Raw genomic sequence first — 9,363 nt, 5'->3', positions numbered from 1 at the left:
TTATTTATTTGGGTGCTCTGTTGTGTGACACTGCATTATAAGACCTCCCACTCCAGCAGTATATTACACCTCCATTAAGTTTGGCTATTCCCAAGAAACTGATTTAAAAGAAAATGGTCATAATAGGAGAAACAAAAGTCCAGTTGTATTCTTGTATGGGCCAAGCTCCAAAAACACCGGATCCTACACTTCCCATAATGCAACCTGACAGCATCTCCCTGCCCGCCTCCTAAATGCCTGAAATGAGATGAGATGAGATGAGCGGTAGGCTACAAATGCCCCTTTAGTTTTCAGCCTCTCAAGCTGGAAACCGTATGTGCAACCCTAAATGCCACTTCAGTACCTTCCATTTATCACATGAAACACCCATTATCACCAAGGCGGTGGATCTCACTGTTATATGCATGTAATCATGTTTTTTTCTTGAGGCAAGGACCATTACTTCATGACATTTAAGTTAAGTTAAAGAGAGCAGAAAGAGGTTGTCTGAATGAGCTAAAGCCGGTCAGACAGTGGGATGGACTGGGCAGTCGGGCGGTTCAGCTGTAAATTGGTCTGAGACAGAAGGGAAATACTCTGGATCTTTTGGCTTTAGAGACCCGGTGGTCCCTCCGCAGATTAATTCAAAGACCACCGTGACTGTAGCCTTGAGAGACAGACAGAGAGTGAGAGAGAGAGAAGTGGGAAATAGGAGTGGGAGAGGCTTACAAAAAGCAGAGCATAATGGGTGCAGGTCCTGCCAGGATGAATATGGAGCGTGAAATTGAATGCAAGAAGGAGCTTGCTTTTGGCAATCAAGGTGATTCTTCCTCCTGACCTCAATTATTGTTAGAACTCAGTTTTAAGTAGCTATAAACAATATTTTTGCACTAACAATGGAGCATGTGACTGCTTGTAGTAACGAACCCACAGAGAGTTATCACACAGCTCTGCAGTTCCCCTCAGTTTTCTTTTTTTGTGTCTTTGAGCTCATTGTTTTGGTATTAAGGCCTGTTATTTTACAGTTTTGATTCAGTCTGCTCTCATTTTGTTATTTTTATTTGAAACAGGCAACCAAATGGCAAGGACATATATTTAGAGACGGTGGAACATAGTGGAACATTCTGGTGCCTAACTGCCAGATATTTCCTTTAGGGGCTGATGGAGACCAAACCAGAGCTAAATGGAGTTGATGGAGACCAAACCAGAGCTTGGATTCATCAGGTGGCAGCAACACGGCTCCGAATAAAGCCAATGTTTCTCCTCACCTGCTGGATGTGTACATCAGCAACTGTTTGCTCATAAGCTCTCCATGTCACCCTAAATGTTTATGGTCTGTCAGTCAAGTGTTTCGCAGACTGTTTGAATGTTTTATTCTTCATCCAGATGAGTTGATTTTATGTAGCCAAACGTTTTCTGTGACGAAGTGTCCATGAGCAAAACAGTCGGCACAACACACAGTTCCCAGACATGTTCCAGACAGATTGAATGTAATGCCCAATTTAGGCTCTTTTTGAGATGTGACAGAAATGGAAAAAGCAAGTTTGCTCGGGGATGTTACCTCACAGTACGCAGCAGTTATCCTAAGACGCATGGGCACACCCAAGACTGGTAACCACAGTTGAGTTATTAGCTGTTGGAGTTGAAAAGTGGCTCGGAGCGCTCCAACCTGTTCCATGTAGTCAGAAGTGGAGAGAAGGAAATGGTAAGATGGCTCCCATCAGTCTGCCTGGCAAACACTTAATAACACCAATTTGCATATGATGTATGTTTCTAGTACTCGAAATGTGTCCATGCCAGCTGTAAGAAAAATGAAAGGGAGGCGCCATACTTTAAAGCAACAACATGGGTACTGGATTAAGCTAATGTATCTGGATGAAGTCTAGACTATAACGAGGTGATATCCACCGGAGTCTTGTTGCACTGCTCTCCATGTTTCCTTTTCTAATCCTCCCTCACAATCCACGTCTCTCCCCTGTCTGCCCCTTCAGTTTCGCTCTGATCTGGGGGAGGAAGTGTGTGGGATGTCATGGCATTAGAGATCAGGTATAAATCAACTGTTTACACAGAGCCAGGGAGAGTCCTCTTATTACAGGAGGCTTGTTTTGAACAGCCAGAAAACTAGAGCACACAATGCTCCCTTCTTCAGTGCCCCCAACCATATTCCTGCCACATCACTGGTAAATAACAGGAAGGATTTGAGAAAGGTGCTTGAGCTCAGATGCTGGAAGGCATTTCGGGTGAGATGCGGTGGTAAATGTCTCTTTAAGGCAAGACAACAGAGCTTTTAAGAAAGGATGTTGGACTTCCAGCGAACATTTTGTGCACTTACTGGAGGGTAATCAATACCTTAAATTGTGAGAATGAAACAGCTTAAGGATGCATAACATGTAACTTGGATTAAACAGACTCACCTCCTGTAGACAAACTACATTATGCTTGAGGAGATAACTGTCCAATCAATCCAGACTAGAAAGGCTTTGTGTATTCAAATCATCTTAATTTGTTTACTCATCATGGAGATGAGTGTGCCTGTCATAATCTATTTGGTTTTCCACTGATCAACCATGCACATATTCTTGGGCTGTTTGGGATGCTAGACAGTAAATCAGGCCTCAACAATCCTTCACCGCAGCGGGGCCGTCATTGTAATGTTTGCTGTAGACCCATTATCATAGACAGAAATCAGCCAGAGGGTTTTGACCAATAAGCCACTAAGTCTGCATTCAACAGTGATCAATCAAAGAAAGAAACAAAGAAAATAAACATAGATTGTATGATTATCCAGTTATTTTCATCACATCAAACGCATTAGCCAGGCGACAACATTGCCTGATGGACTGTGAGCGTCTTTGTTTTGTTCCAGTGCTGAGACCCCGCTAACTAATCGACTGAGCTGAACACTTAGAGGGAAGACAGAGTGCAGACTGAAATTCAGTGTCCAGCGAAGTACGAAAATGCATAAATCGAGTCAGAAATTGCCGGGATTGGGAAAAATGTGCAAAATGAGACTGGCAGAACTTGACACAGCAAAACAAATGAATTATTTTCTAGGTCTCCATTAACTCCACAGACAGTTGTACATAGCTGTGCTGAATCAACAACTAGGAGGCGAGGCAGGACCATTTAATAGACGCCCCTGTTTTTGGAACATCATGTTTAACCCCCGTCCCCCCACCAATCATTTTTGCGTTCATGTATTTTTATTATTATCAAATTAGCGCAGTAACTCCATAATCCGTCTTCATACCCCCTGTAAGTACCCCTGGTTGGGGACCAATGCTCTAAAGGACACATCCTCAGAGGAGCCAACCCCTGACTTACTTACAGTACACATTTATCCTCCAGTGATCTCTACATGTGGACATGAACACATCAGATTCATGGCTAAACTTTAAATCAAACATTTTCAGAGGTAACAGCATCTTTGCATCCCAGACTTGCGGTACTGTAAACCTCCAGATGTTTTGTTGTGGTATTTTACAGTAAAATTGTAAGCATGTCCCCATTTATTTGGTCTTAACAATTCTACATTTTTTGATTTTCCATTGTGCAGCTTTTCTTTAAGCCTTTTAGTGGCTCTGTGTCTTGTCTGACTACTTGCTCATATATAACATAGAGGAGGTAAAAGGGCTGGGTCTATTCAATGTGAGTGTATTCTGTGCAACACAGACAGATTGGCTGAAAATATGATGTGTCACCATAACGGGAACCTGTTTAATGTTTAAAGGATGTGCTAGTTTGATGAATCTGCTGGATCTGCCCAGAGAGTCAGAGAGAAAGCTTTGAAAATGTTGCAGGAAAGGGGGAGAAAGAGGCGACTGGAGAGGGAAGGCAGAGCTTTTAAAGGTGGAGACTGTAGAAGAAGGGAGAGAGAGCAAGGAGAGGGGGAATCAGAGCGGGAGAGGAGGGGGGGCAGATGAGAGAGAGACAGAGAAACGAGGTGAGAAGGGAAATAGATTAAAAGAGAAGATATATGGAAGTGAAAAGAGAAAAGAGGCCAGAGAGGAAATGAGAATGCAGAGAAAATGGGGAAAATGTGGGATTTGGGTGAGGAGGGGGAGGTAAATGCATGTGAGGAAACGATCCGAGCTTGTTCTTTTTACCTTAATTGGAGAGACTGGCATTCGGTATATTTTTAGATAGATGATAAAGCCAAAAAACATGAAAAAATTTAAGCTGCAGAGCTTTCATCGCTGTTTACCTGTTTCACCTCAACACGAGCGTGACTCAAACGAAGAAATATGCTCGTTTGAAGAGGCGCTGAAAACCGAGCAGGGTGTTAGAGCCGACTGTTAAGTCCACACGACTTGGACTGATGTGAGTCTCACTTCTTTGAAGGGCATGTAATGGGAAAGAGTCATTTTTTAAAACATGTCTTCACTGCATGTTTTAGCACAGGACATCCAACCTGCATATACCAGCACACAAGGAATAGTTTAGTCCTGAGCAATTACTCTAAAAACAGTCCCTGTCTGCAACGGCACCCTGTGACTAATGTATAGTAAGAAAAGTCTCTGCAGAAATGTAGGCATAATGTGATTTCAAGGGTGGGCACTATGAGATCATATAACATGAGATCATACTAATGCGAGAGTAGATTTTGCTCTGCTGTTTATACTGTGGCAGTTTTTATTTTAGAGCAGGGCTGCTTAATGGAATTATTGGATTTCTGTAGGATTTTCAGATTAGTGTGATTAAGTCAAGAACTTAAATTAGTCAGACATTCCTATCTGGTCATTTTCTCATTTAAACGTTTGTCCACTGATCATTTACTAGAAAGTGTCCTACATCATGATAAATATAAAATTACATACTATGCAGTAATAGAGGATTTATTCATATCTCTTACTTCTATGCATCAGTGCTTTATAATGCTTATTTATCGATAAAACATGCAAAAAATACAGTTCTTAAAGAACATAATGTAACAGTTTAACAGATGTTTTTGGTCCACAATATTTCTAAACCGCATTCAGCACAGATAATATTTGTATATATTCAGCATGTGTGCACAATGCATTATCCTGCCTCTATATAAATATTTCTTCATTGTGTGTGTATTCACAGAAGGTCATATCAGTGCACCCGAAGCTTTCATTGATGTCTTTAACTCTGTTTGAAAGCACAGTCAGGAGGCCGTGCATGTTGTGCATTAAATATGACTTAATGGGAAGTGATTATGGATGTGTTGTTGAAGAGCTTTCAAACCTTAGTGGCAGTAAGCAGTTAAGAGAGTCCTTTGATATAGCTTCTAGGTCATGTAGCTTGTAGATTATTGAAATATTTTGCTCTCCAGACAAGACTTATATGACAGCCTTGCAGGTAATGTCCAAAATCTATCCATTCGTCAAACTAATCCACCTGAGCTAGCATTGTAATCCAGCTCGTCCGTCCCCGCCCGCAAATGGGACGCCAAATCACGACCGTGTGGCTGCTCCCTTCAGACTGAGTGATGGGCTCCGTAGTGGCGAAAAGTCAGGGGAAGGTAAATCGAGCCGCTGCATCCTCCATTACTGATGTGATGTCAGCACAAATCTGTGTTGTCACTGTGCCTGTGGCTGCTCACTGCAAGAGGGAAGGGAAGAGATGTGTGGCTCCGTCTGCTGCTGTCAGGGTGATGTAAGGATGACAAAAACAGCAGCAGAAGAAAGGGTAAAGGGAGGAGGAGAGGAGGAAAACGAGGGCAGTGGAAGAGGGGGGCAGAAGACCGAGGACATGAATAATAATTCTAATAAAATCACTTTTATACCATTTTTATACAGATTTGGGGAATAGCAGAGACAGCCCCAGGCCACCATGAAGAGTACAATTCTTAAAGAAAAAAAGTGCAAATGTTTTTTGTGTCAGACCTGAGTTTTAAAAAGATTTGTTTTTGGGGTTGACAATCAAAGAGAATCGAGATAATGAAGACAGATGATGGGTGGAACACACACACACACACACACACACACACACACACACACACACACACAGATAAGATTTAAGTCTGCCACACATTCATCATGTGCCTCGGTAAAGTACAGAACTCACTTCTCAAACGAAATCAATGTCTGCTCAAGGGCACACATTCAAGAGTCAAACCTGGGACTAAAACAGTTTTTAAACCTTTTTTTACAGTCTGTCTGCGTTTCCACTTAAAGTCACCACACAAGAATTAAATTAACTTTCCAAAGTGGTTTTGAGTTGAAGCAGTAATAGATGTTCCAAAAACAGATTGAAATCCCTATTTTAACTGACGTTTCACTTGAGCTACGGTAGATCTAATGCTAAACAGCATCAAGTGATGTATATGTATGCTGTGTACTATGAAGTCACTCATCCTGTCGGAGTGCTTTTCTGTGTCTTCTTTGAAGGAGGTCTTGTCTCTTTAATGAGCTACACATGCTCCAAGCCTCACTCTTCCTATCACATTGGACCTAATGGACCACAAAATGCTCTGGGGACGATATTCAGAGATGTATAAAGAGCTAATGTGTGAGGCAGGAAGACGCAGCCCACCCCTGAAAGTCAAATATAGCCCAGAGGGTTGAATTTCAGTAAAGTGTCACCTGTGCAGCCAAGATATTAAGATAAGAAATGTGCTGTTAGCAAATGTGTTATTGATGGACTGAGAGTGTGTTAGAATGTTGAAAAGTTGAGAGTGCTATCGATCATGTCCCCCACCGCTCGGCCAGAAAGCTTTAAAAGTAGTTTGAAGTTTTGGATTATACGCTTATTCGCCTTCTTGCCAAGGTAGCTGTGAAGAATGACGCCACTCTCTTGTACTTATTATGATGCTACCACCAGTTGCTAGTTAGCTTAGCTTATCTTAGCTTAGCACAGTGACCTCGAAATTCTAGGAAGCAATCTGTGCCTACCCAAGAGAAAGTCACAAATACCCCCTTAGTTTTCATACAGAAAAAATAAACAAGATGTATTGTGTTAATCAGAGAGCTTTAAAGGTGGTGTTTTGAGGATTTTGTCACTTCTGCAGAGCCACGCTAGCCACTTCCCTGTTTCCTGTTTTTATGCTAAACTAAGCTAACCATCATCCATCCATCCATCCATTATCTATACACCACTTACTCCTCTGCAGGGTCACGGGGGGGGGGCTGGAGCCTATCCCAGCCGTCTTGGGTGAAGGGCAGGTCAGCTAACCATCAGCTTGCTTAAATTTAGCTTCATATTTAGCATATCACAGTGGTGCCTTCAGCAAGAAAGCTTAAAAGTAGTTTGACATTTTGGAACACAAGTTTATTCTCCTTCTTGCAAAGTGAGATGTGAAGTTTGACAACACGCTTACGCACATGTACATACGCTAAATATGAAGCTACAACAAGCAGCTGGTTAGCTTAGCTTATCATAGCAAAGGCCTAACAGCGACCTCAAAATTCCAGGAAGTAACTGTGCCCAGCCAAGAGTTTAACACGTAACCCTCCTGAAAAGCCTGACTTGTCATTTTTATAGTCTGGTTCTTGTGGAGTAGGTGTTTCCCCCCTGTTTTCGCTCTTAATGCTAATCTAAGCTAACCGTCATCTGGCTTTAGCTCATATTTAGCATACAGACACCACAGTGGCAACCAATTGATCTTCTCAGCTAACTTTTGACAACAAAGTGAATGTGTGGCTACTGCCTTTATTTGGATCTGACACCACTCGGCACACCTCTGTTCTTCCTGACCACAACAAAACACAGTTAGCGAGATCTGTGAAACCTTTCAGTTTCACCGTTGACAGCTGCTGATGTGTCAACTGTCCCGACGTGTTTCTGCTGTTTGACTTGAGGAAACTCGTCTTTGTCACAGAAAATCCCACTTTCAGGCAAATTATAGGCTTGTGCACACCCAGAGGTGATTAGCCAATAACTGACTGGTGTGAATCCTCTGCTCTCTGGCTGTTGATGATGGCTTTTATAGATCTTTTCCTCCCAGAGGCCATTTTGGGATCCATACTTTCCCTTCTCTGTCTTCTGCTATCTCTTTGTCTTTGATTGGTGTTTCTCTGCATTCCTGCCCTACTTCTTTTCAAAGCGGTTTGTTGCCGTGTCCTTGACTGAGGTTTTCGGGATCCACATGGGTATGCTGCATAGTCTGTTGTTATACTGGAAATATTGCGCAGAGTGTAGGATTGAGCTAAAAATGGCTGAATACAAGCAATGATTGGCATTGGTGTTGAGTTTCCAATTAAGCCAGGGGAAGAGGTTTACATTTATAAGTGCAGAAATTAAAATGATATATACTATACTAGATATAAAGTACATATTAAATATTTTATTTTGTTCAGATGCAAGACATTAATCTTCTCTACCAGTTAATGCTAACAGGAAAATCTACAGGATGCACCAAATGAACTGAAGAACTATAACTTCAAAACGCGGTCAGATATTTCTGTTTATCAATTCGCTTGTTATTTTCTGCTCTCTGAGCTCTCGCTGAAGCCATCACACCACCTTCCTCCATTTCTTTACTGATTCTGAATGACAAATTTAGTTATTTAGTTTTCTAATGCTATTAGAATTAGCATACTGTCTGGCTGCTGCTAATGGTTGTTTTCATTTTTGACTAGGCTGCTGATTATTATAAAATAACACAAAGTGGTGGAGGATGCCCATCAACCAAAATGATGTCTTCAAAATACTCGTTTAGCCCTACAAACAGTATTTAGTCCATCACGTGATACAAAAAAGCAGCATATCCTCACAGTGTAGCAGCAGTAGCAGTATTTCTTGAAAAAATGACAATGATAATTAAAGAAATTACAGAACGAAACAAATTCAAATTGCTGATTAATATTCTATCAATCATCTAATAGATTATTAGAATAGAGAGACAGCAGGAAGGTCTATATTTTAGCCTGGTACAGAGAAGTAGAAGTCTCTTTATAGAGACTGGATTTAGGACAGACGACATCTGTGACTAGTATTAATGATAAGAATCACCCTCACATCTACCATCAATTACAGTGTTAGTTTTGTATTTCAAGAACTCATAAATGATAAATTTGAAGGAAATTTCAAGGGATGCCTGGTCAGAGATCAGCACTCCTAACCTTAAATTCTTTGCAGATGGATTTCCAGGTTTATTTGTCATCCAAATGCTAAGTAGACTACCATCAGTGTCCGTCTGAGAGCCAAAACAAATACGATCAATCCTGCTAACCTTTCACAGTGACTTATACAGGGCTTGCTCATGCACGTCTATCTGCTGAAAAGCCTGCCCCCCGGGCCACTGTGGCTTGTGGGGAACAACCGGTAGGTCGTCCTAACTGTTCAAACATGCGGAGTGATGGGCTTCCAACAGGGACTGCGCGAGCCAAAGCAAAGAGACCTGAAGTGAATTTTAATCTCACATTCACTCAGTTACTGAACTGAGAGATGTGCAGCCGTCGCCCCGCAGGAGCGGAG

The sequence above is a fragment of the Chelmon rostratus genome, chromosome 16, assembly GCF_017976325.1.
Source record: "Chelmon rostratus isolate fCheRos1 chromosome 16, fCheRos1.pri, whole genome shotgun sequence".
Lineage (NCBI taxonomy): Eukaryota > Metazoa > Chordata > Actinopteri > Chaetodontiformes > Chaetodontidae > Chelmon > Chelmon rostratus.
Note: the sequence above shows the minus strand (reverse complement) of the source record.